The sequence below is a fragment of the Pristiophorus japonicus genome, chromosome 10 (genome assembly GCF_044704955.1).
Source record: "Pristiophorus japonicus isolate sPriJap1 chromosome 10, sPriJap1.hap1, whole genome shotgun sequence".
Classification (NCBI taxonomy): domain Eukaryota; kingdom Metazoa; phylum Chordata; class Chondrichthyes; family Pristiophoridae; genus Pristiophorus; species Pristiophorus japonicus.
This window is the reverse complement of record NC_091986.1, coordinates 92,079,362-92,099,365: the sequence shown is the minus strand read 5'-3', so window position 1 is coordinate 92,099,365 and position 20,004 is coordinate 92,079,362. Positions and strand designations below refer to the sequence as shown.

At 43.4% G+C, this 20,004-nt stretch overlaps 1 long non-coding RNA gene across 1 annotated transcript; it reads right to left on the bottom strand.

Annotated features, from left to right (window-relative positions):
• Positions 1–2,478: 2,478 nt before the first annotated feature.
• LOC139274766 (uncharacterized) lies at positions 2,479–10,557 on the bottom strand. Its single transcript, XR_011595597.1, has 5 exons — positions 10,490–10,557; positions 9,894–10,012; positions 7,080–7,236; positions 6,870–6,970; positions 2,479–2,767 (listed from the first exon to the last, which is right to left on the bottom strand). It is a non-coding gene; the product is annotated as an uncharacterized lncRNA (long non-coding RNA).
• Positions 10,558–20,004: the final 9,447 nt, after the last annotated feature.

The following is a 20,004-nucleotide window of genomic DNA, read 5'->3' as shown; positions in this document are numbered from 1 at the left end:
TGTCCCACCCTCCCTTACCCTCAATGACTGTCTGTCCCACCTGTGGCAGGGACTGTGGCTCTCGTATTGGACTGTTCAGCCATCTAAGGACTCATTCTAAGAGTGGAAGTAAGTCTTCCTCGATTCCGAGGGACTGCCTATGATAATGGATGACACGTCTTATGCTTTAATATATTTTCCCAGTTCACTTTAATCAACTCTGCCTTCATATCTTTGTAATTACCTTTATTTAAGTTCAGGACACTAGCTTGAGACCTAGCTTTCTCCTCCTCAAACTGAATTTGAAATTCTACCATGCTATGATCACTCTTCCCAAGAGGTTCCTTCATTACGAGATTATTAATTAATCCAGACTCGTTACACCTTACCAAATCTAAAACAGTCTGCTCCCTGGTTGGTTCCACAACATATTGTTCCAAGAAACCATCCCGCATATACTCGATGAACTCTTCGTCAAGGCTACCTTTGCCAATTTGATTTGTCCAATCAATATGAAGATTAAAATCGCCCATGATTATTGCCATACATTTCTTACAAGTCTCCATTATTTCTTGATTTTTACTCTGTCCTAGTGTGGCTACTGTTAGGAGGCCTGCAGACTTTGCCCACCAGTGACTTATTTCCCTTATTACTTGGTATCTCCACACAAACGGATTCTACATCTTGATCTTCTGAGCCAGTATCATTTCTCAGTACCTTCCTGACCTCATCCCTTATTAACAGAGCTATCCTATCTCCTTTTCCTTTCTGCCTATCCTTACAAAATGGCAAATACCCATCCTTGCTCACTTTGCAACCACGTCTCTGTGATGACAATCAGATCATACCCATTTATTTCTATTTGTGCCGTCAACTCATCTATCTTGATTATGAATGCTGCGTCCGTTCAGATACAGAGCTTTTAAATTTGTCTTATGTATATTCGCTCTGTCCCTTCCTGTCACACTCTGGTTATCATTACACCTATCGCTACCCTGCACTTTTGCCTTCTCCTTTCTCTTTGGCTTTTTAAATTTATGCTCACCGGCTCCCCTCCTCTCCATGATTTAGTTTAAAGCCCTAACTACAGCCCGAGTTATTCGATTCGCCAGGGCACTGGGCCTAGCCTGGTTCAAGTGAAGCCCTTCCCGATGGAACAGCTCCCTCCTATCCCAGTACTGGTGCCAGTGCCCCATAAATTGAAACCCATTTCTCCCACACCAATCTTTGAGCCACATGTTCATCTCTCTGATCCTATTTACCCTATGCAAATGTTCTCGTGGCTCAGGTAGTAATCCAGAGATTATTACTTTGTGGTTCTGCTTTTTAATTTAGCCCCTAGCTGCTCATACTCCCTCAGCAAAACCTCTTTCTTTGTCCTACCTATGTCATTGGTACCTACATGGACCATGACAACTGGATCTTTCCCTCCCACTCCAAGTTCCTCTTCAGCCAAGAGGAAATGCCCTTAACCCTGGCACTGGGCAGGCAACACAGCCTTCAGTATTCACACCCTCGGCTGCAGGGAACAGATTCCATCCCCCTAAATATACTATCCCCTATCACTACTACACTTCGTTTTACTCCCCCAACTTGAATGGCCCCCTGTACCATGGTGCTGTGGTTAGTTTGCTCACCCTTCCTCTCATCCACACAAGGAGAAAAAACCTCGTACCTGTTAGTCAATTGCAAGGGCTGAGGCTCCTCCATTACTACATCCTGGATCCCAATATCTACCTCACTAATAGCCACACCCTCCTGTCGCTGACCATGGACCAAATTTGAATTATTTAACTTAAAGGGAACACAGCATCCAGGTAACTCTCCCCCTCCCTGATGTGTCGTAGTGTTTGAAGCTCGGACACCAGCTCATCAACACGGAGCCAAAGTTCCTCAAGCAGCCAACACATAATGCAAATGTGGTCACCGTGGGCCTCAATGGTCTTCACCAGCTCCCACATGCTGCAGCAGTGACACTTTGCCTCTCCTCCCATCTCTAATGTATTTTATTTAATTAATTAAGTTTTCAAGTTTTGAACATTTAGTTTTTAATCCCAGCACTTAAAATGAATAATTGAGTTCGTTTCTACTGCTTTTTGTAGGAGAGAGTTCCACACTTCTACCATCCTTTGCGCGACAAAGTGTTTCCTAACTTCTCTCCTGTGGTTTATAATGGTAAAGATCACTGACAATTCATATTTCATTTAGTGTTGAAACACAGTACAATGACAACCTCAGCTTCTATTGACATTCTATATTTATTTTCAATAGAATATATTGGAACATGATTTGTGACATGAATGCATTGAATTATTAAATTTGTAGAAAGAAACATTTTGCCTAAAATACCATTAATATTCGTATCTGTAAATATGTAAGCAATGACATGCAAACATTAACTGTACAACTAAGTATATACATAGTCCAATAAATGCTAATAGTTATTTTTAAAACTTAAATATTCTATTAACATTACCTTATTGCAAATTATGCCACAAAATGAGCGATTAAAGGATTTTTATTGATCAATTTCATATTAAAATGCAGTAACTGTATTGTGAAAGAGTTATTAATTAAACTCAAGATCAATAGCCAATTTTGCCTTATACCTAAGATAACATTTCCATCTTCCCAAGCACTATTCTCCACAAAATGGAATACACGGTCTGGTATCAAAGCACATTTATTTGGCCACAATCCATCCATCCCTCTGGATTGAAACGTTTTACGAAAAGACCTCTACGTGTGTACACGTACACAAAAGGTCCACTTGTGAGGTAAAAATACCCTGTTAACAAAAAAAAGGTTAGTTATTATTTGCTAAAAACATGGGATCCATATTTCTGTGTGCCTGATTCATGGTGTAACTCTGGCAGGACTCTGGCAGAACATTTTGGAAACAGGCATATGCCAGCTTCCCGCTGATAATGGGAGTTTCCAGTTGGCCACATAATGGGCAGAACCTCTGTCTGCCTCTTAAAAGACTGATGATGCCAAGAGGGCGAAGCTGGTATAGGAGGCATGGACTCCCTGGCTATGATTTCCCCAACCTCAGCAGGTCCGTGTCAGGCCACGTCAGTGGTGGGTTGTGGCCTCACTGCTGGCTCCAACCTGCTGTCCAAAATGATTTCCCCCAGATTGGGCTCCTTAAGCCCTCCCAACACTTTTGTCGGCCAATTGAAGGAAGCGGGTCTGAGGACATTATTTGATGACGCATCATCAGCTGGTTTCCTTAAAGGGACCACGCGGTAATTTCGTTTGATAGTTGTGCTGTCTGTGTTCTACAGCATTGAGGTGCTGCAAACACTGACAAGCACTGCACAAAGGTGCACGGCTGCACCCAGGCTCTCCCATCATTCCCTCCAGATAATTATGCAGGGCGTCAGAGCATACATCGAGACTCTCTTCCCATCCAATGGGTGGAAGATACCTCCTCAGGAGACCAACTCAGCCTGGTTGCACATTGCAAAGGAGGACAAAAGCAGGGAAGTCATCAGGAGGCGCAAACCTTTCAATGATCTCAGTCGACCACGAAACGTTACTGCAAAGCCAAACTCAACCTCATCCTGCTGTGCCACTCATCACATCCCCATCACTCTGCCTTCCCTACCCTACCCTGCACATCCTTACTCACACCAACTTACCTTGCACCTCCGCCCATCCCTCTCGATCTACCTTATCACTTCCCCATCTTACTAGCCACCCCTCACACTCGCCCTCATCCTAGTCCAATCATACCAACTAACAACACACAAGAGTAGGCACGTGGGTGTTTTGTGCAATATTCATGTAAAGTTTCTGCTAATGTGTTGTCAAACATTGAAACCTTTATTTTCAACAGTTTGCGTTCCTGGACAGATCGGTGTCACCTTTGGAAGTAGCTTACTGAGTTGCAGTGAACGATGAGACATAATGGTACCCTTTGCAATGGTGATGAGTGTGAAAGGAATGGCTTGGGCATTGTAGGGATGCTTTATGGTGTTGGTGTGGGGTGGTGCTAACCTGGCAGTCAGGGTATACAGCATTAAGTGAAGTAACTCTGGCCATAATGAGGCTATCCCTGGCAATTCCAGCAGCAATGTGGTTGGGTGCTGATGCCCTCTGTCCTGTGCAGCATCAGTTGATTGAGGAGAAGATTGGTGTTGTTGTTGGTGCTGCTGGTGAGCCTGGTGCTGCTGGTGTTGCGGCCAATCATGGTGGGATTCTGAGGACCACGTCGAGATAGTTTTAAGGACACCAACACTGATGCAATAGATGGCAGATGAAGTACAGATGACAGAAGCAAACTGTCAATGGTGAGAGAGGCTGTTCCAATGAGATGACACTGGATACAGAGTTTATTCCAAACATTTGCAACCAGCATAAAGCTCAATCTGTCTTCCAAATGCAGTAAGAAACAGCTCCTGAGCTTGGAAAGTGAACAGCTGTGGGATGGGAGCATTTATAGCACATTTGCAGCTATTTAGTAATGAGAGATTCCATGGCCATTCAACTCCTGATCTGCTGAACAGACATGATGCTCGAGCAGCATAGACCCCGTGGATAACCTCGTAAACCCTAAAGGTGAGCTCAAAATAGTTCATAATGGTCTGTTAATAAGGTCATAATGACCTGAATTACCTCCCCCCACTGCTGCGTAACGGGTCTGCTCAGCGTTGACAGACCCAACATTTAGGAAAGATGCGTGGCTATGGGTTGACAGCAGCTTCCCGACCCGCTGTCACAAAAACATTTTTCCAAACAACCCATCACCTGGCGAGTGAGGTTAACTTGCTCCCAAATTGGTCAGCAAATTGGGAACAATACAATTTGGGCACGACAGGAGTAGAGTCTCACAATTTTGGGCTTATATATGAATACAGTACGTTCATGCAGAGCATGCGTAGATGGGCAGATAAGTAAAAACAAATCAGGACAATTTACTTTAGTTTTAGCCAAAGGAACACTGGCAGGAAGAGACAAAGCAAAAGCAGTGAACCATTTTAATGGTTATTTTTTCAAGGAGTACCCCAAAAATATAAATGTAACATTGAGTCCAGATTATGGCTCCTGGACTCAACCAGCAACAGGACAAAAAATGTGATCAAGATCAAACCCCATGGCACGACCTAAATAACAGTTATAGTTATACTTTTAGATCTGAATCTCTCTTCATCAAACCTGCAGATGGATAGACAGAGTCCTGCAGGTTTTATTGTCTCCATTTGTTAACCACTCTTGTATGTATTTAAATTACAGACAATTAAATTATACATTTTGCTGCTAAACAAAAATATTTAGTATAATAGACACTTTGGAGCAGAAGTGTTCAGAAGATGTTATAAACTATGATAGCAATGCCATTTAAGGCATGAGCTGCGATATAGATTTATTTCTCTCTTTCTTTCAGTGGGAGCTTTTTAAACTAAAAAAAACGGGTGGGTTGGGTGCATGGAGGTACTTGAAGCGCGATAATTCGTGACCTGAACCCGCCTCCAAATCACCCACTTCTGGATTTAACAAAGATGGCCGCTGGGGGAGGAAGGGGGGAGGTCGGAGATGGGGGGTGGCGCGCGGGCAGCCAATCAGCTGCCAGGAGATGGGCCATTGCTTTAAATAGGCTGAAAGCCTATTCTTTAACCTCCATTTTGTGTTTAACTGTACCTGGTTGGGTTTTGCACACTTTGTAAAACCCGCCAGCTACAGCAAGGTGAGGTCTGCCAGATCCCGGATGTAAGTGCATTTACACTGACCTCACTGTTCCAGGGTCCCTACATAACCCATGCCCTCACCCGCGCGTGATCGGGGACCCACCCCCACAAGGCCTCCGATTGACTGCCCCAGGCCTCCCCCGCATCAGGCCACCAATCCTCTCCCAGTCCACCAATTCCCCCGGGCCTCCTCCTACACCATGGCCTCCAATCCCCCCACAAGGCCTCTGCCCCAGGCCTCCAATACCCACGAGGCCTCACTCCCCATCCGGCCTCCGCTACCTTGCCACACCTTCGGCTCTCCTCTTGCTGGCCTCCCATCCTTCTCAGCCTCACCTCGATCTTGTTGCCGTTCATGGCCCAACCCCTTGATCATCTCCCGACACCTCGTCGGTGTTTTCATTTATTAAGAGACTGCAGGACATTCTGGGGCAATTTTAACCTGAGGCATCTGGTGGGACACAGACGGGTTCAGATCGGCATCCGTTTTACACCCAGCCTGATTTTACCCTCCATTAAGGTAAGTGGCAGTAAAATCGGACGGGAGGTGAAAGCGGTGTGGAACTCGCTCCTATCAGTTGTCCACCTGGCGAGTGAGGTTAAAATGATCTCCTCTGTCTCTAGTATTTTGTAGTTTTGAAGAGTTCCTTTGTTTCTTTGTATCTTTTTGAAGTGTGACACAAAAATGTGAGTGTGATACTTGAATTATGACAGACAGGAAAGCCATGCTAAATACACAATTTTTATATTATGGATATGTACCAGATAATCTGCAGTATTCTAAAAAAAATATGAATTCTTAAAGACAGGAGAGAAAATGACATCCCATAAGATGCCTTTGGACCCGATTTTGTGAGGCTCTGCTGCTGGAATGGAGCCTTGCTTTATAGGAGCACAGATCAGAGAAATGGCGCTCACATCCTCTGATTTGTGACACTCCTGATGTTCCAGTGATAAATATTTAATCTGATCACTACGCCTGGTTTTGTGACCCATGTTCCTATAGATAGAGTTTTGCACCATAAAACAGCCTTTGTATTCTTAATGTAAAGAGATCCATTCAATTCAAAACTGTTGAATTAAAAAAAATCCTTTTAAATCTCACAACTGCATCTTACTTACAGTTCCACACTAATTATATTATTTTAATTTTACGCTGTTTTTAAACTATACGTTACGTATCTCTACCAAGACACTTACTTCCATATGCAAAAGCTGCATCCACATTATTGGAGACTTCTGGAAAGAACTTGCGTATTGATCTTGGGTATCCAGGGATCATTTGCCTTCTCTGATTAGAACTAAATAAGAAAGTACACGGTATAGTACGTTATCATCTCCGAGGAAACACACAACAACAAAAACATCAGAAAATCGGTCAAAGATAGAAAAACTTATGAAAGCACATACAGCCAGAGTTGATCTCCCACAAAGAACACTATCCTTCCACGACCTACATACATTGCGGCATCTATTTTATTAACACTGTTTGGAAAACCAAGGTCAGAGATGGGCTTTGGGTACCCTGATCGCAGAACAGTCCCACGGAAACTCCAATATTGAGATCCTGCAAGGTGAAGAGCATATAGTTTTTAAAATAATCGCAATATGATTGGCCAATCTTATCACTCAGTTTTATATTAAACAGACCTTATAATACTGTGTATAATTGTGATACTCTATTGTGCTAAAAATATTTGGAATAACTCCGATTATTAACAACTATGAGGAGGAGTATCCTCTAATAACTTGAAAATCATTACTGGAAGGACAATCACGATAATCTTGCAAGTACTAAGTTATAAAGATTGTTTTCTGCAACAACTTTTTGGTTTATATGCACAACAGCAGTGACATGATGCATGTGAATCCAGCCTGTTGTATCATTTCTCCTGGTTTACAAAGCTGCTCATTATTACATTAAATACCATCTCAACTGATCCCACACTCAACTTCACTTAGATTGGTTAGGTATTTTTCCCAAAAGCAGCTACGTTTTTTGTTCGAATGGTGCTGTGAATAATTGCATCAAATTTAAGGAAGTTATTCCAGGAATTAACTCAAGATTGTGCATCAATCAACAACCACCTACCCACAGTACAAAACACCACTGAAAGTGGTATTGTGGAAGTGGTGAGACACTGAAAGGCAGAGAGAAAACAGATTCAGAGATGAAACAGCGAGGAAAAGGAAAATGTAAAGAAAACATAATGAAGAGTGGTTCAGAAATGGTGAGTGCAGGCTCAATAGTTTCTCTACAGGAATAGGAAAATAAATCAACACCACCCTCAGTCGCTGCCGATTTAGATAGAGAGGGTTATATTCCAACCATTGCACTTCAATATGTTTTGCACCACTGTCTTATAGTTCGTATACATAAGTGAGCGATTGGTCAATATATGGAACTCCCTGGAATGTCCTATATTGCTTTGATATGATGGTAGCAAATATTTATATTTCTGAAGATTCTTAACTTTGTTTAAAAGCCTCAGAGATACATTGTAAAGTATGTAAAGTCCATGTTTTCAGTTGTACTGCTGTACAGGAGACTCGAGTGGTGAAGTTACATTTACATTCTCAGGTGTAGTTGCTCCACATATATTTTTGTTCCACAATTTCAGTCTGATAGACAAATCCAACATAATGGGGCTAAAATTCAGACCTCGCCGGGTCTGTATAGAGTAAGTACGCACTCGGCGAGGCCCCGCAAAAGCTGGTTTTCGGCACGCAATGCACATGCGCCGAAAACCGGCTTTTCCGATCTGTCAAGTTTTGGCTTGACAGATTGAATGCATCCCCGCAGCCAGGACATTCGCACAGGAGAGATTGGGCTATTTGCCCAACTCTTGCCCAGCGAATGTCCTTAAAATTCTTGCACCTGGTAAAAGCACCAGCGTAAGAGTTTTAAAACACATAAAAATAAAAATTAAACAGACATTTTATGTTAAAAATATTGTCCACTTACGTAAATTTATTTTAAACCCTATTAAAATACTTTTAAAAAATCCAAAAAATATATATTTTTCCTAAAACATTTAATGAACTTTAATTTCAATTAAATTAAATTATGTGAGGTGTGTTTTTTACTTTTTATGTGTTTAGTGTGTTTGTTTTTTTTCACATTAATAGCAATAAGAACTTGGAGATATGGAGTTCTCATTGCTATTAATGAGAATACAGTACCGGATTGGTTGTGCAGTGCACCATCTGCGTCTGAACCTCAAGGACGGGAGCGCGCTCTGAAGCGTGGGAAGAGAAGGCCTCTGCACTGCAATCACAGGCGCCTCCGGGACCACTGGGTAATTTCGTTAAAAATTCTCGGGTCGGAGGCGTTTGTCCGAAGGAAGCCTCCGACCGGAATTTCTGGCCCATTATAGAGAGAACAGTCTAATCCTGATAATTCAAAATTATTTTGTGTGTTAAAAACTGAATTATCCAATAATTTGAATTAAGCAATATAGATAACACAACAAAGTAGGAATTAAATGTGAATTATCGGATAATATGAACGAAACAATTTTGAATTAAGAAGAGTAAACTCTGTGGGCAGAATCGTCCAGTCAAAATAACGGTGAGTTCAAGACATACACCGTCATTAATGCACAAATCGGCCAGCAAGTTCAGAGGATTAAAAGATACTCTGGGAGTTGCAAATCTCCAGGTCTATTCATGCCGCTCCGCCGTTTGCTTCACAGAAAAGGCATCTTGCCCTTGGCCTCTCCATTATTTTTAAGAAGTTGCTGGATTCGGTCATTAAACTCGCCGCAGAATGTTATGGTTCATAATTCACAGCGTAAGTTTACTTTTAACAACATGATCATTGTTAAATCAATGCCGATCAATCTCTCCAGCCCAGAAGGGGAACAATTTAAACTGTTGAGTCTCATTTCTGCATGTAGTAAATTCATTTTACAGATTTTAACATTTCAAATTTCACTAAGGTCCCAGATGCTCTGTTGTCCTCGCCGTACCGTTATCAGCTCTCACTTACAGCAACTTACAGCACAAATTATATTCAAGCTGAACGGTGAAGGAAAACTTTCAATAATGGTGCATGCTCCAGCAGGATTTGTCCAGGCATTATGCTTGATTTGAAAAACATTATAGAGAAATATCCAAATCAACCAACGTTGCAGCATTACTTTTATGTATCACAGACAGTAGACTATTATTAACATAGCAATAGATATTTTACTAAAAATAAATAAATAGGCAATGTCTAACCAGTAAAAAAATACAGGTTTCTTCTTCCTCTTGCATAGGCAGCATCAATATTTGATTGGGGACTTGGCCACGTGGCTTCAACTGGGATTACCTCTGAAGACCGTGTACTCGTATAGTACCTATATAACAATGAACAAAATTGCATCACTGGTTATCCTGGCGCAGAAATTGATGACATTATTTTCTATGTATGTGTTTATGCCTGGAAACCTCATCAGCTGTCAGTATATACTCAGAAATAACCTCAATATTCTTTAATTTGTCTTTATCGGGGTAGACTTGCTGTGGTTGCTATGTGCAGTAAAGTTGCAAACATCTTGGCCTGGAAATGTTGGGCAGTTTTTTCAGCGCAATTCGCCTGAAATCGGCCAAACCAGCGTAAAAGATCGAGGTATTTCAAGCACAAATTACGTCCAGTGCAACTCAAGTTTCTGTGGTATTTTGCACTAGTTATTTACACATAGAAATCTTTCCCCATATAAATGACCCTCTTGCAGATTTTAAAACTAATTAAATTATCAATAGCCTCATTTAAAGAAAGTTCAGTCGCAGAAAAGATTATGGCCCTCATTTTATGGTGCCTATGTGGTGCATACGTGGTGCGTATAAGGGCCCTGCAAGTTCTGGGTTACCACACGCGAAGAATCTTCTTGATAGATCATAGCCATTCCCGGGAAATGGACCTCCGTGGGCGGAGAGTTGGGCTATTTGCACAACTCATGCCCAGCGAATGCCTGTGAAATTCTTTTATCAGCATAATGTAAAGTAAGGTAAGTTTATTTTTGGCCCCTTTATAAGATTTTAAATTATTTTTCAAAAATTATATTTTTTTTAAATGTTCAATTTAATTGTATTTGAATTAATTTTAAATATGTAATTTTTTTCCATTTATTTTGTATTTAAATGTGTTTTTATGTGATCCTCATTCATGCTTATTGGAATCGCTCTTCTTTCATTGATTGAGCTGGCCCACGTATTCCCACATGTATACCCGTAGAGGCCCAGGAGCACGAGTCTCTGTGGATTCTGAGACAGAAGGTAGACGTGGATTTTATTTGCGGATCGGAGCCAATTCCCCGTGGGAAGCCTCCACCTGCAAATCCAGACCCATTATACATAAAAAGAAAACTTCAACTGCTAGCAATCTGAACTAAAAACAGCAAATATTGGGAAATACACAGCAGATCCAACAGCATCTGAAAAGGATAAACAAACAGGTTAGCACTTTGGGTTTAAACCCTTCATCTGTCGTAAGCCCTTCTGGCAAGTATCGAGCTATCATATTTCTAGTAATTTGATGTTTCATAGCAAAGCTATTGCACTTTTTTTTTAGCTTGCTACCAGTTGCTTGTAGTCTTTTCACAACCTAAAATGAATTTGCACTCTATGGCTGATTTTAGGATCACTGGGTGAAAGGGGGAGTAAGCAGCCCTGAAGTCAGTCCACTGCAGCTTCACGTCCCATTCCATCTCCAATCCTACCCACTGTCTGGTCCTTCACAAGGGCAGCCCTGTAGGGTGTTTGTTTTACACTCTACCTTGATTCGTAGACCCTGGGAATTACAGGAAACGACGACATGTGACGCAAAGTTTAGGCTTAATCCAGTGTCAGTTTTATTACGCAAAAACTAACTAAAAACTACAGAACTAGACTTCTGAGAGAATAGACTGAAGATATACAATTACCCGTCCAGTTCGTAGCTCTAATCGTAGATTGTAGGTTTGTGATCGTTAGTTCCGTGACCGATTGTTCCCTCTTCTGATCGTTCTTTTCAGTTCTGTTCCTTCCGTGTTCATTCCGTTCCTTTCCATTTGCTTCCGTATTTCGCTTCTGAGCTGCTTCTAGCTCATATACTTATATCCATTTTATGAGCTGCGTTTTCCGATAATGTGTTTGGATCAATTCGCTGTTTGTGGTGATCCATTTGACTGACCTGGATGTCCCCAATTTACACACGGAGTCGACAGGGCAAAAGATAATGCCACATCTTAAGTACCCTGTTCTTCAACGATGTACACCTTGTGGGGTCCCTTTGTGTTCTGGTTTCTTGCAGACTTGGAGACTCCAGAGGGAATTGTTTTTCCCCCTCTGGCCAATCAGTTCAGGGGTTCTTCTGTGAGTTTATATCAAATGTATCAAACCCATTGTTTCTATGCATAAAACCAGTCTGGCTCTCCACCGTAGAGATTGTCCTTAATTGGTGATGAGTCACCACCTGCCCCAGGCTGGCGCCCTTTTTCTCCCTTTGTCCACTTAATCCCAAAAACTTGTATTAAATCAATTTAATCAACTGTTTGTTTGTGGCCTCTTTCTGTGCCTTCTGGAAAAGGTGTAACCTTACACACCCCCCTTTAATGTCTCTTAATATAAACTCAGAGATATTACTTTCGGTGATTTCTTATTTTTCATGAGCCTTTTTGGGTGCATTGCAGCCTTCAGTCAAAACTCCAGGTTACATTCCTTTTTACAACAAAACAGCACTTTTCCTGACAAACCAATGCTTTTTACAACAACGCAATGTTCGGCCTTGATCTGACTTTTTCTTACATACAAACACTTTGGCCTTGGTTCATTTTAATAACCCTTCAAGATTCCCTTCCTTCATTTTCTGTTTTAACTTAGAGGATGAGATAAATATTACCAACTGTACAATTACTAATGCGCGTGATACGATTTGAACACAGGGGGATCTCAATATTGAGTCCCAAGTCCCATCGTGGAGGGGCCATCATTTCCTTGATTTCCTCCCTCACTTTCTTATTCGTTTGGTGTAACATGTAATAGTGTTTGTGGGATAGCTCGATGTCCTTTAATAGCTTGGTCAAATGTTCAGGGAATGGCGGGATATTGTATCCAAAACGCGATATGTATTCCTGGAGGTTCAGTAAAGTACTGTTGACTGTGATACTTATGTGTTTGAGGTCTGAGATGGGAATTATCCTTTCTTGTGTTATGAGTGTCTCTACCTGGGGTTTGAAACAAAAGGTAGAATCTGTCACTGGACACCAAGTGTCCTGGTGTACTCTGTACCGACTTTCGCTGGTGGTGACACAGTACGTCCCAATTCCCTTGTACGCAACCTGTGGCAGAACATGGTCATGAGCCGTCACTTCCATGATACAGCTTATCTTGAACCCACGTACCAGCCAGTCGAAAGGATTCAGATGATAGGGGCCAAATATCACTTCTGTACCTCCTCTCTGGCATCCCTCCAGACTAGCACCAGTTATTGAGTCTCCCAATTTCACCACATACTGAGGGGTTCTACGATACTTCACATGTACCCCAGTGTTTTCCACCCAATATAGCGGTAGGGGTCATTGCGACTGATCGAACACCGGTATTCTAAGCACTATCCTCATTCTTTAATAATCAGGGCCATCCACAGGCCTATCCACAACATCCACTTCATCTCATATCCCTGGCTCGATTCGCTCCTATAAAGACAAAATGAAAGAAATACTTTTGCTCTGTGGGGGACTCCCCCTCACAGGTCCTTCTTCAGTTATTCACATAAGTACATGTTCCCTTTTTAAGATCACTGCTTCCCCCTCCTTTTATCCTGATGCTTGGTCTTTCGGAGGCCCGGGGGTGGAGATGGAGGAGGCGTCCAGGGCACCCTAGGTCATGGCACCCGACCACTCTGCCATACTGCTCCATCCCTTACCTCTCCATCATCATCATCCCACAGCATTGGTGGAAGGCTTACATCGATCAAACCCATCACAGTTCCTTGGGTCTTGGCCCGCTTTTTACTTTTCTTTCCGGGGTTGTACAGCTTACACTGGTTTATATGAATCCACTTTATTCGTTTTGGCAGCTGGATCGCGTACACCATAGGGCTTGCCTTGTTTACAATGCTATATTGTTTGGTGTTAGTTGATCTTTTCACAAAATGGGTCGAAGCTTTTCCTTGTAGGGCGTCCACCGCAGTAGTCACAGCAAAGATTCTGGTGTGAGAAGTATTTTCTCGATAGGGACTGCCCTTGATAGTGGAATCAGATCAAGGGAGTCATTTCACCGCAGCGGTAATGTAGGTCATTCTAAAGCTGTTAGGAATACAGGGGAAATGGCATGTGGTGTATAACCCCCAATCATCAGGTCCAGTAGAGAGGACAAACCGGATCTTAAAAGAGAGGCTTAGTACAACGGTTCAAATGCCCCTATTCTGATATAATTCCTGACCATTACCTGATCCCCTACCTTCCATTCCTGTGTAACCCGGGATTCCAGCAGCAGTTTATTCTGCTGGTGCTGTCTGTCCATATTGTTAGCTGCTTCCCAATGCAGCCCCTTCAGAGTACCATACAGATCTCTGACAAACCTATCCCTTCTGACCTCTTTAACCTGCTTTTCGGTCAGGACTGGTGCTAGGATATGGGTCGGGGTCTCATGAGTCTCCCTGTCATCAGTGCATGTGGGGAGTGTCCCGTACTCTTAGAGAGACTGGCTTGGTGGTTCATCAGTATTAGGGGTAGGATCTCATCCCATTTCTTCGGGGTATCTCCTATCTCCTTCCTAAGCCTCTCTTTTAAGATCCGGTTTGTCCTCTCTACTGGACCTGACGATTGGGGGTTATACACCACATGCCATTTCCCCTGTATTCCTAACAGCTTTAGAATGACCTACATTACCGCTGCGGTGAAATGACTCCCTTGATCTGATTCCACTATCAAGGGCAGTCCCTATCGAGAAAATACTTCTCACACCAGAATCTTTGCTGTGACTACTGCGGTGGACGCCCTACAAGGAAAAGCTTCGACCCATTTTGTGAAAAGATCAACTAACACCAAACAATATTTATTGCCTCTGCCTGAGGTGGGCAGTGGCCCAATGTAATCTATCTGTATAGACTGCTATGGCCCCTCTACCCTCCTCGTGTGTCCCAACGAAGCCTTTCTCCGATGGGGGGGGTCTGGATTGTTTGCGGCACATATCAGACAATTCTGACAATAATCCCTTACATCACTTCTATGCCCGGGCCACCATCCCACGGCCTCTACTTTATTCCACATCGTTTCTGGCCCTGGATATCCAGCTCCTGGACCCCCATGAGCTAGCTGCAAGAATTCTTCCCTGCACTGCCCAGGCATGATCCAACTATTTCCCTTAAACTGCATTCCCTGCTTTACTGCTATGTCTGCAGCTCCCAAAGGTCCCACTACAGACTTCCCCTCTATCTTGTCTCTAATTGCTGCTCTAAGGTCTGCATCCCGTAGCTGAGCCTGTTTTAAATCAGGCAATGGTACTTCTTTGGGCCCCTCTCTGCCGGTTACAGCATGATCTGTCCACAGTGATATGGGTCCCAAGGTGTCCCTTCTCCTGCCCCTGTTTTAGCCAGTGTCTACCTTTTTACTCCCTTTCCACTTGGGGTCTGTTTTACAATGTGCTTTGATCTTTTGGATGTAGAAATCCTTCTGGTCCCCACCCATGACGTTCAAAATGACTTTTAACAAAGGAGCCGTCGCCAACGGCTTTCCGTCTGAGGATTTAAACCCTCGCCTAGCCCATATTGCTAAATACTCTGTACAGGAGTTGCAAGTGAACATGGAGTACGAACATATATAGGGAGTTGGGAATTTGTTCGGATGTGTGACCCCGTACGCTACAACTGCCAGCTCGTCCTGCTGCGCGCTTAAAGTGTTGGGGAGTTTTATGGCTTTCTCTATCCCTGCCTCTGGATCGTAAATCTCACAACCTGTTTTTCTCTCTCCTTTTATCAATGAACTAGACCCATCTACATAGATGTCCCTGCCTGTCGGGTGTTCCCTTGCTCGGAATCCCACATCTACATCCCACACTCCTTCCACTGAACACACGTGAGCTGCCCCCGGATAAACCAGGTTCAGGGCTAGCTTTGGTTCTCCTAACCTCTCAACCTTCAGGTCTAACTGAGTAAGCAACAATGTCCAGCGGGCAATCCTGTTACTGCTCACTGTCCCATCTTTCATCCTACCATCCAGTAACATTTGTGTCGGGGTGTGACAGGTCAGCAGAGTCACTGTAGCTAACCCTGTGAGTGACCAAAAATGCTTTACTGCCCAAAAGTTTGCTAACAGATATCGCTCGCAATTTGAAAAGCTCTTTTCTACTTCAGTGAGAACCCGGGAGGCGTAGGCCACCGGTCTCAGCTTGCCGTGTCGCTCCTGGAGTAACACTGCACTCAAACTGTCCCCAGTCGCTGCTACCTCTAGCCTAAAGTCCTGGTCCCCATTTACTGCTCCCAACGCTGGTGTTGTCTGTAACACCTCTTTTAACTGGATGAAAGTTTCTTGACAACTCTCACTCCATTCCTACTCTCCTCCTTTCCTAAGAAGCCTCAACAAAGGAGCTGCCATTGCTGCATATCCTTCGATAAATTCCCTGCAGTAACCCGTTATTCCCAGGAAAGACCTTACTCCAGATACGTCCTTAGGAATGGGTAGTTCCTGGACTGTCTTTCTCTTAGCTCCATCTATGGCTCTCTCTCCTGCTCTAATGGTCAAACCTAGAAACTGCACCAACTCTTGGCCTACCTGAGCTTTCTTGGGATTTACTTTGAAACCTGCTTCTTTCAACAAATGCAGTAACTCACTCAATAATGATCCATGGTCCTCCGCACTTTCGGAGAATAACAACAAGTCGTCCAACCGATCTGGCTGAATATGACCTTTTAGTGCCTCAGCCATACTCTGGTGAAAGATCGAGGGACTATTGTGAAACCCTTGTGGAAGACATGTCCACGTGTAAGGCTGACCCTTAAAGATAAAGGAAAACTTATACTAGTCTTCCGTCTCTGGGGAATGGACCAAAACCCGTTTGAAATGTCCAGCACGGTAAAAGTTATTGCGGCTGCAGGGATACTCCCTATCAAATCTGCTACCATTGCTACCATGGGTGCACAGGCTGGAATATTTTTATTCAGGACTCGGTAATCTACCATCGCCCTCCATGGGTTGTCGGAATTCTTTACTGGTCATAGGGGTGAGTTTACATGCGTGGCTATGGTCCTCAACATACCTTGATCCACCAGGGAATTTAAAGCAGTTTCCAAATTCTTTTCTGCTTCCCGAGGAAAATTATACTGCTTCTGGGGGCATGTCATCGGATCCCCATCTATCTTCACCTCTACCCCAGTTACTCTCCCGTAATCATGCTTGTGCATTGCAAATGCATCCATATTCTCCCGTACATACCCTTGATACCTGGCCGGAAGGTTATTGACTAATCTTTCTAAGTCATAACTCCCTTTCGGCTTCATCATGCAGGTGCTGCCTTTGTCTGTACTGTCCCTGGAATCACTACAATCACTCCCATCCTATCTGCATCAATATCAACTGCCCCCCATAGACAATTGTTCTTCATATCCACTATGGCGTGGTGTGCCAACATTTAGTCGGCTCTGAGAACTTCTTAACCGGGCTGTTCCTACTTCACTAAAATGCATTCACAGTTTGTTATATTAGGTCCTAACTCTATGGTTAAGGGTTTCAACACTGCTCCAGCCTGCTCATTACCCGTAAAACCCACCAGTGTAAATGGGACTCCACTCGACCATGGGGACGTGGTCGGATTCGGTGAGCGGACAACCATGCTAAAGGATCCTGTATCTACTAGATACCTTTCCCTAACTGCTTCCACCTTCACATCAACACATGGCATGCCCCACTCATCATTCATGAGCGGACACAGGTATTCTGGCTGGGCGCAACATCAAAGTGGGGGCGCCAATGCATTGGGTCCCTTTTCTCCCACTGCAGCGTCTAGCCTTCCTCCCCCCATGCCCATAACCTGCTGCAATGCGGCCAATAAAATCGGTACTGGGTCGTCGGCTACCTTCTTTAAGCCTTTTTCTGCCTCAGCACTCTCATACCCTGGCTTCCCTCCTCTCGAGACGCTACAATCCTTGCTCCAGTGTCCCAACTTCCCACAGTTAAAACACCCTCTGGGTCGACCCCCATTACCTCCCTCTTGTCTCCATTCTCTCTTTGGCCGAACCTCTCCTTTTACTTCGTGCACCTTCCCGTTTAGTTTCTACTCCGCCTCTTGCCTGGACTTAAAAGCTAGAGTCAAACGCGTGTGGGAGTTGTGTATAGACCACCAAACAGTAGTAATGAGGATGGGGACAGCATCAAACAAGAAATTAGGGATGCGTGCAATAAAGGTACAGCAGTTATCATGGGCGACTTTAATCTACATATTGACTGGGCTAACCAAACTGGTCGCAATGCGGTGGAGGAAGATTTCCTGGAGTGTATTAGGGATGGTTTTCCAGACCAATATGTCGAGGAACCAACTAGAGGGCTGGCTATCCTAGACTGGGTGATGTGTTAAGAGAAAGGACTAATTAACAATCTTGTTGTGCGAAGCCCCTTGGGGAAGAGTGACCATAATGTGGTAGAATTCATTATTAAGATGAAGAGTGACACAGTTAATTCAGAGACTAGGGTCCTGAACTTGGGGAAAGGTAACTTCGATGGTATGAGACGTGAATTGGCTAGAATAGACTGACGAGTGATACTGAAAGGGTTGACAGTGGATAGGCAATGGCAAACATTTAAAGATCACATGGATGAATTTCAACAATTGTACATCACTGTCTGGAGTAAAAATAAAACGGGGAGGGTGGCTCAACCGTGGCTAACAAGCGAAATTAAGGATAGTGTTAAATCCAAGGAAGTGGCATATAAATTGGCCAGAAAAAGCAGCAAACCTAAGGACTGGGAGAATTTTGTAATACAGCAGAGGAGGGGGAAAATAGAGTATGAGAGGAAGCTTGCTGGGTACATAAAAACTGACTACAAAAGCTTCTATAGATATGTGAAGAGAAAAAGATTAGTGAAGACAAACGTAGGTTCCTTGCAGTCAGATTCAGGCGAATTTATAATGGGAAACAAAGAAATGGCGGACCAGTTAAACAAATACTTTGGTCCTCTTTTCACGAAGGAAGACACAAATAACTTTCTGGAAATACTAGGGGACCGAGGGTCTAGTGAGAAGGAGGAACTGAAGGATATCCTTATAAAGCGGGAAATTGTGTTAAGGAAATTGATGGGATTGAAGGCCGATAAATCCCCGGTGCCTGATAGTCTGCATTCCAGAGTACTTAAGGAAGTGGCCATAGAAAAAGTGGATATATTGGTGATCATTTTCCAACAGTCTATCGAATCTGGATCAGTTGCTATGGACTGGAGGTTAGCTAATGTAACACCACTGTATAAATAAGGAGGGAGAGAGAAAACAGGTAATTATGGACCAGTTAGCCTGACATTAGTAGTAGGGAAAATGTTGGAATCAATTATAAAAGATGAAATAGCAGTGAATTTGGAAAGCAGTGACATGATCGGTCCAAGTCAGCATGGATTTATGAAAAGGAAATCATGCATGACAAATCTTCGAGATTGGTGTGCAAAATCAAAGCACATGGTATTGGGGGTAATGTACTGATGTGGATAGAGAACTGGTTGGCAGACAGGAAGCAGAGAGTTGGGATAAACGGGTCCTTTTTAGAATGGCAGGCAGTGACTAGTGGAGTGCCGCAGGGCTCAGTGCTGGGACCCCAGCTCTTTACAATATACATTAATGATTTAGATTAAGAAATTGAGTGTAATATCTCCAAGTTTACAGATGACACTAAACTGGGTGGCGGTGTGAGCTGTGAGGAGGACGCTAATAGGCTGCAGTGTGACTTGGACAGGTTAGGTGAGTGGGCCAATGCATAGCAGATACAGTATGATGTGGATAAATGTGAGGTCATCCACTTTGGTGGCAAAAACACAAAGGCAGAATATTATCTGAATAGCGGCAGATTAGGAAAAGGGAAAGTGCAATGAGACCTAGGTGTCATGGTTCATTAGTCATTGAAAGTTGGCATGCAGGTACAGCAAGCGGTGAAGAAAGCATATGGTATGTTGGCCTTCATAGCTCGGCGATTTGAGTATCGGAGCAGGGTGGTCTTACTGCAGTTGTACAGGGCCTTGGTGAGGCCTCACCCGGAATATTGTGTTCAATTTTGGTCCCCTAATCTGAGGAAGGACATTCTTGCTATTGAGGGAGTGCAGCGAAGGTTCACCAGACTGATTTCTGGGATGGCGGGACTGACATATGAGGAGAGACTGGATCAACTGGGCCT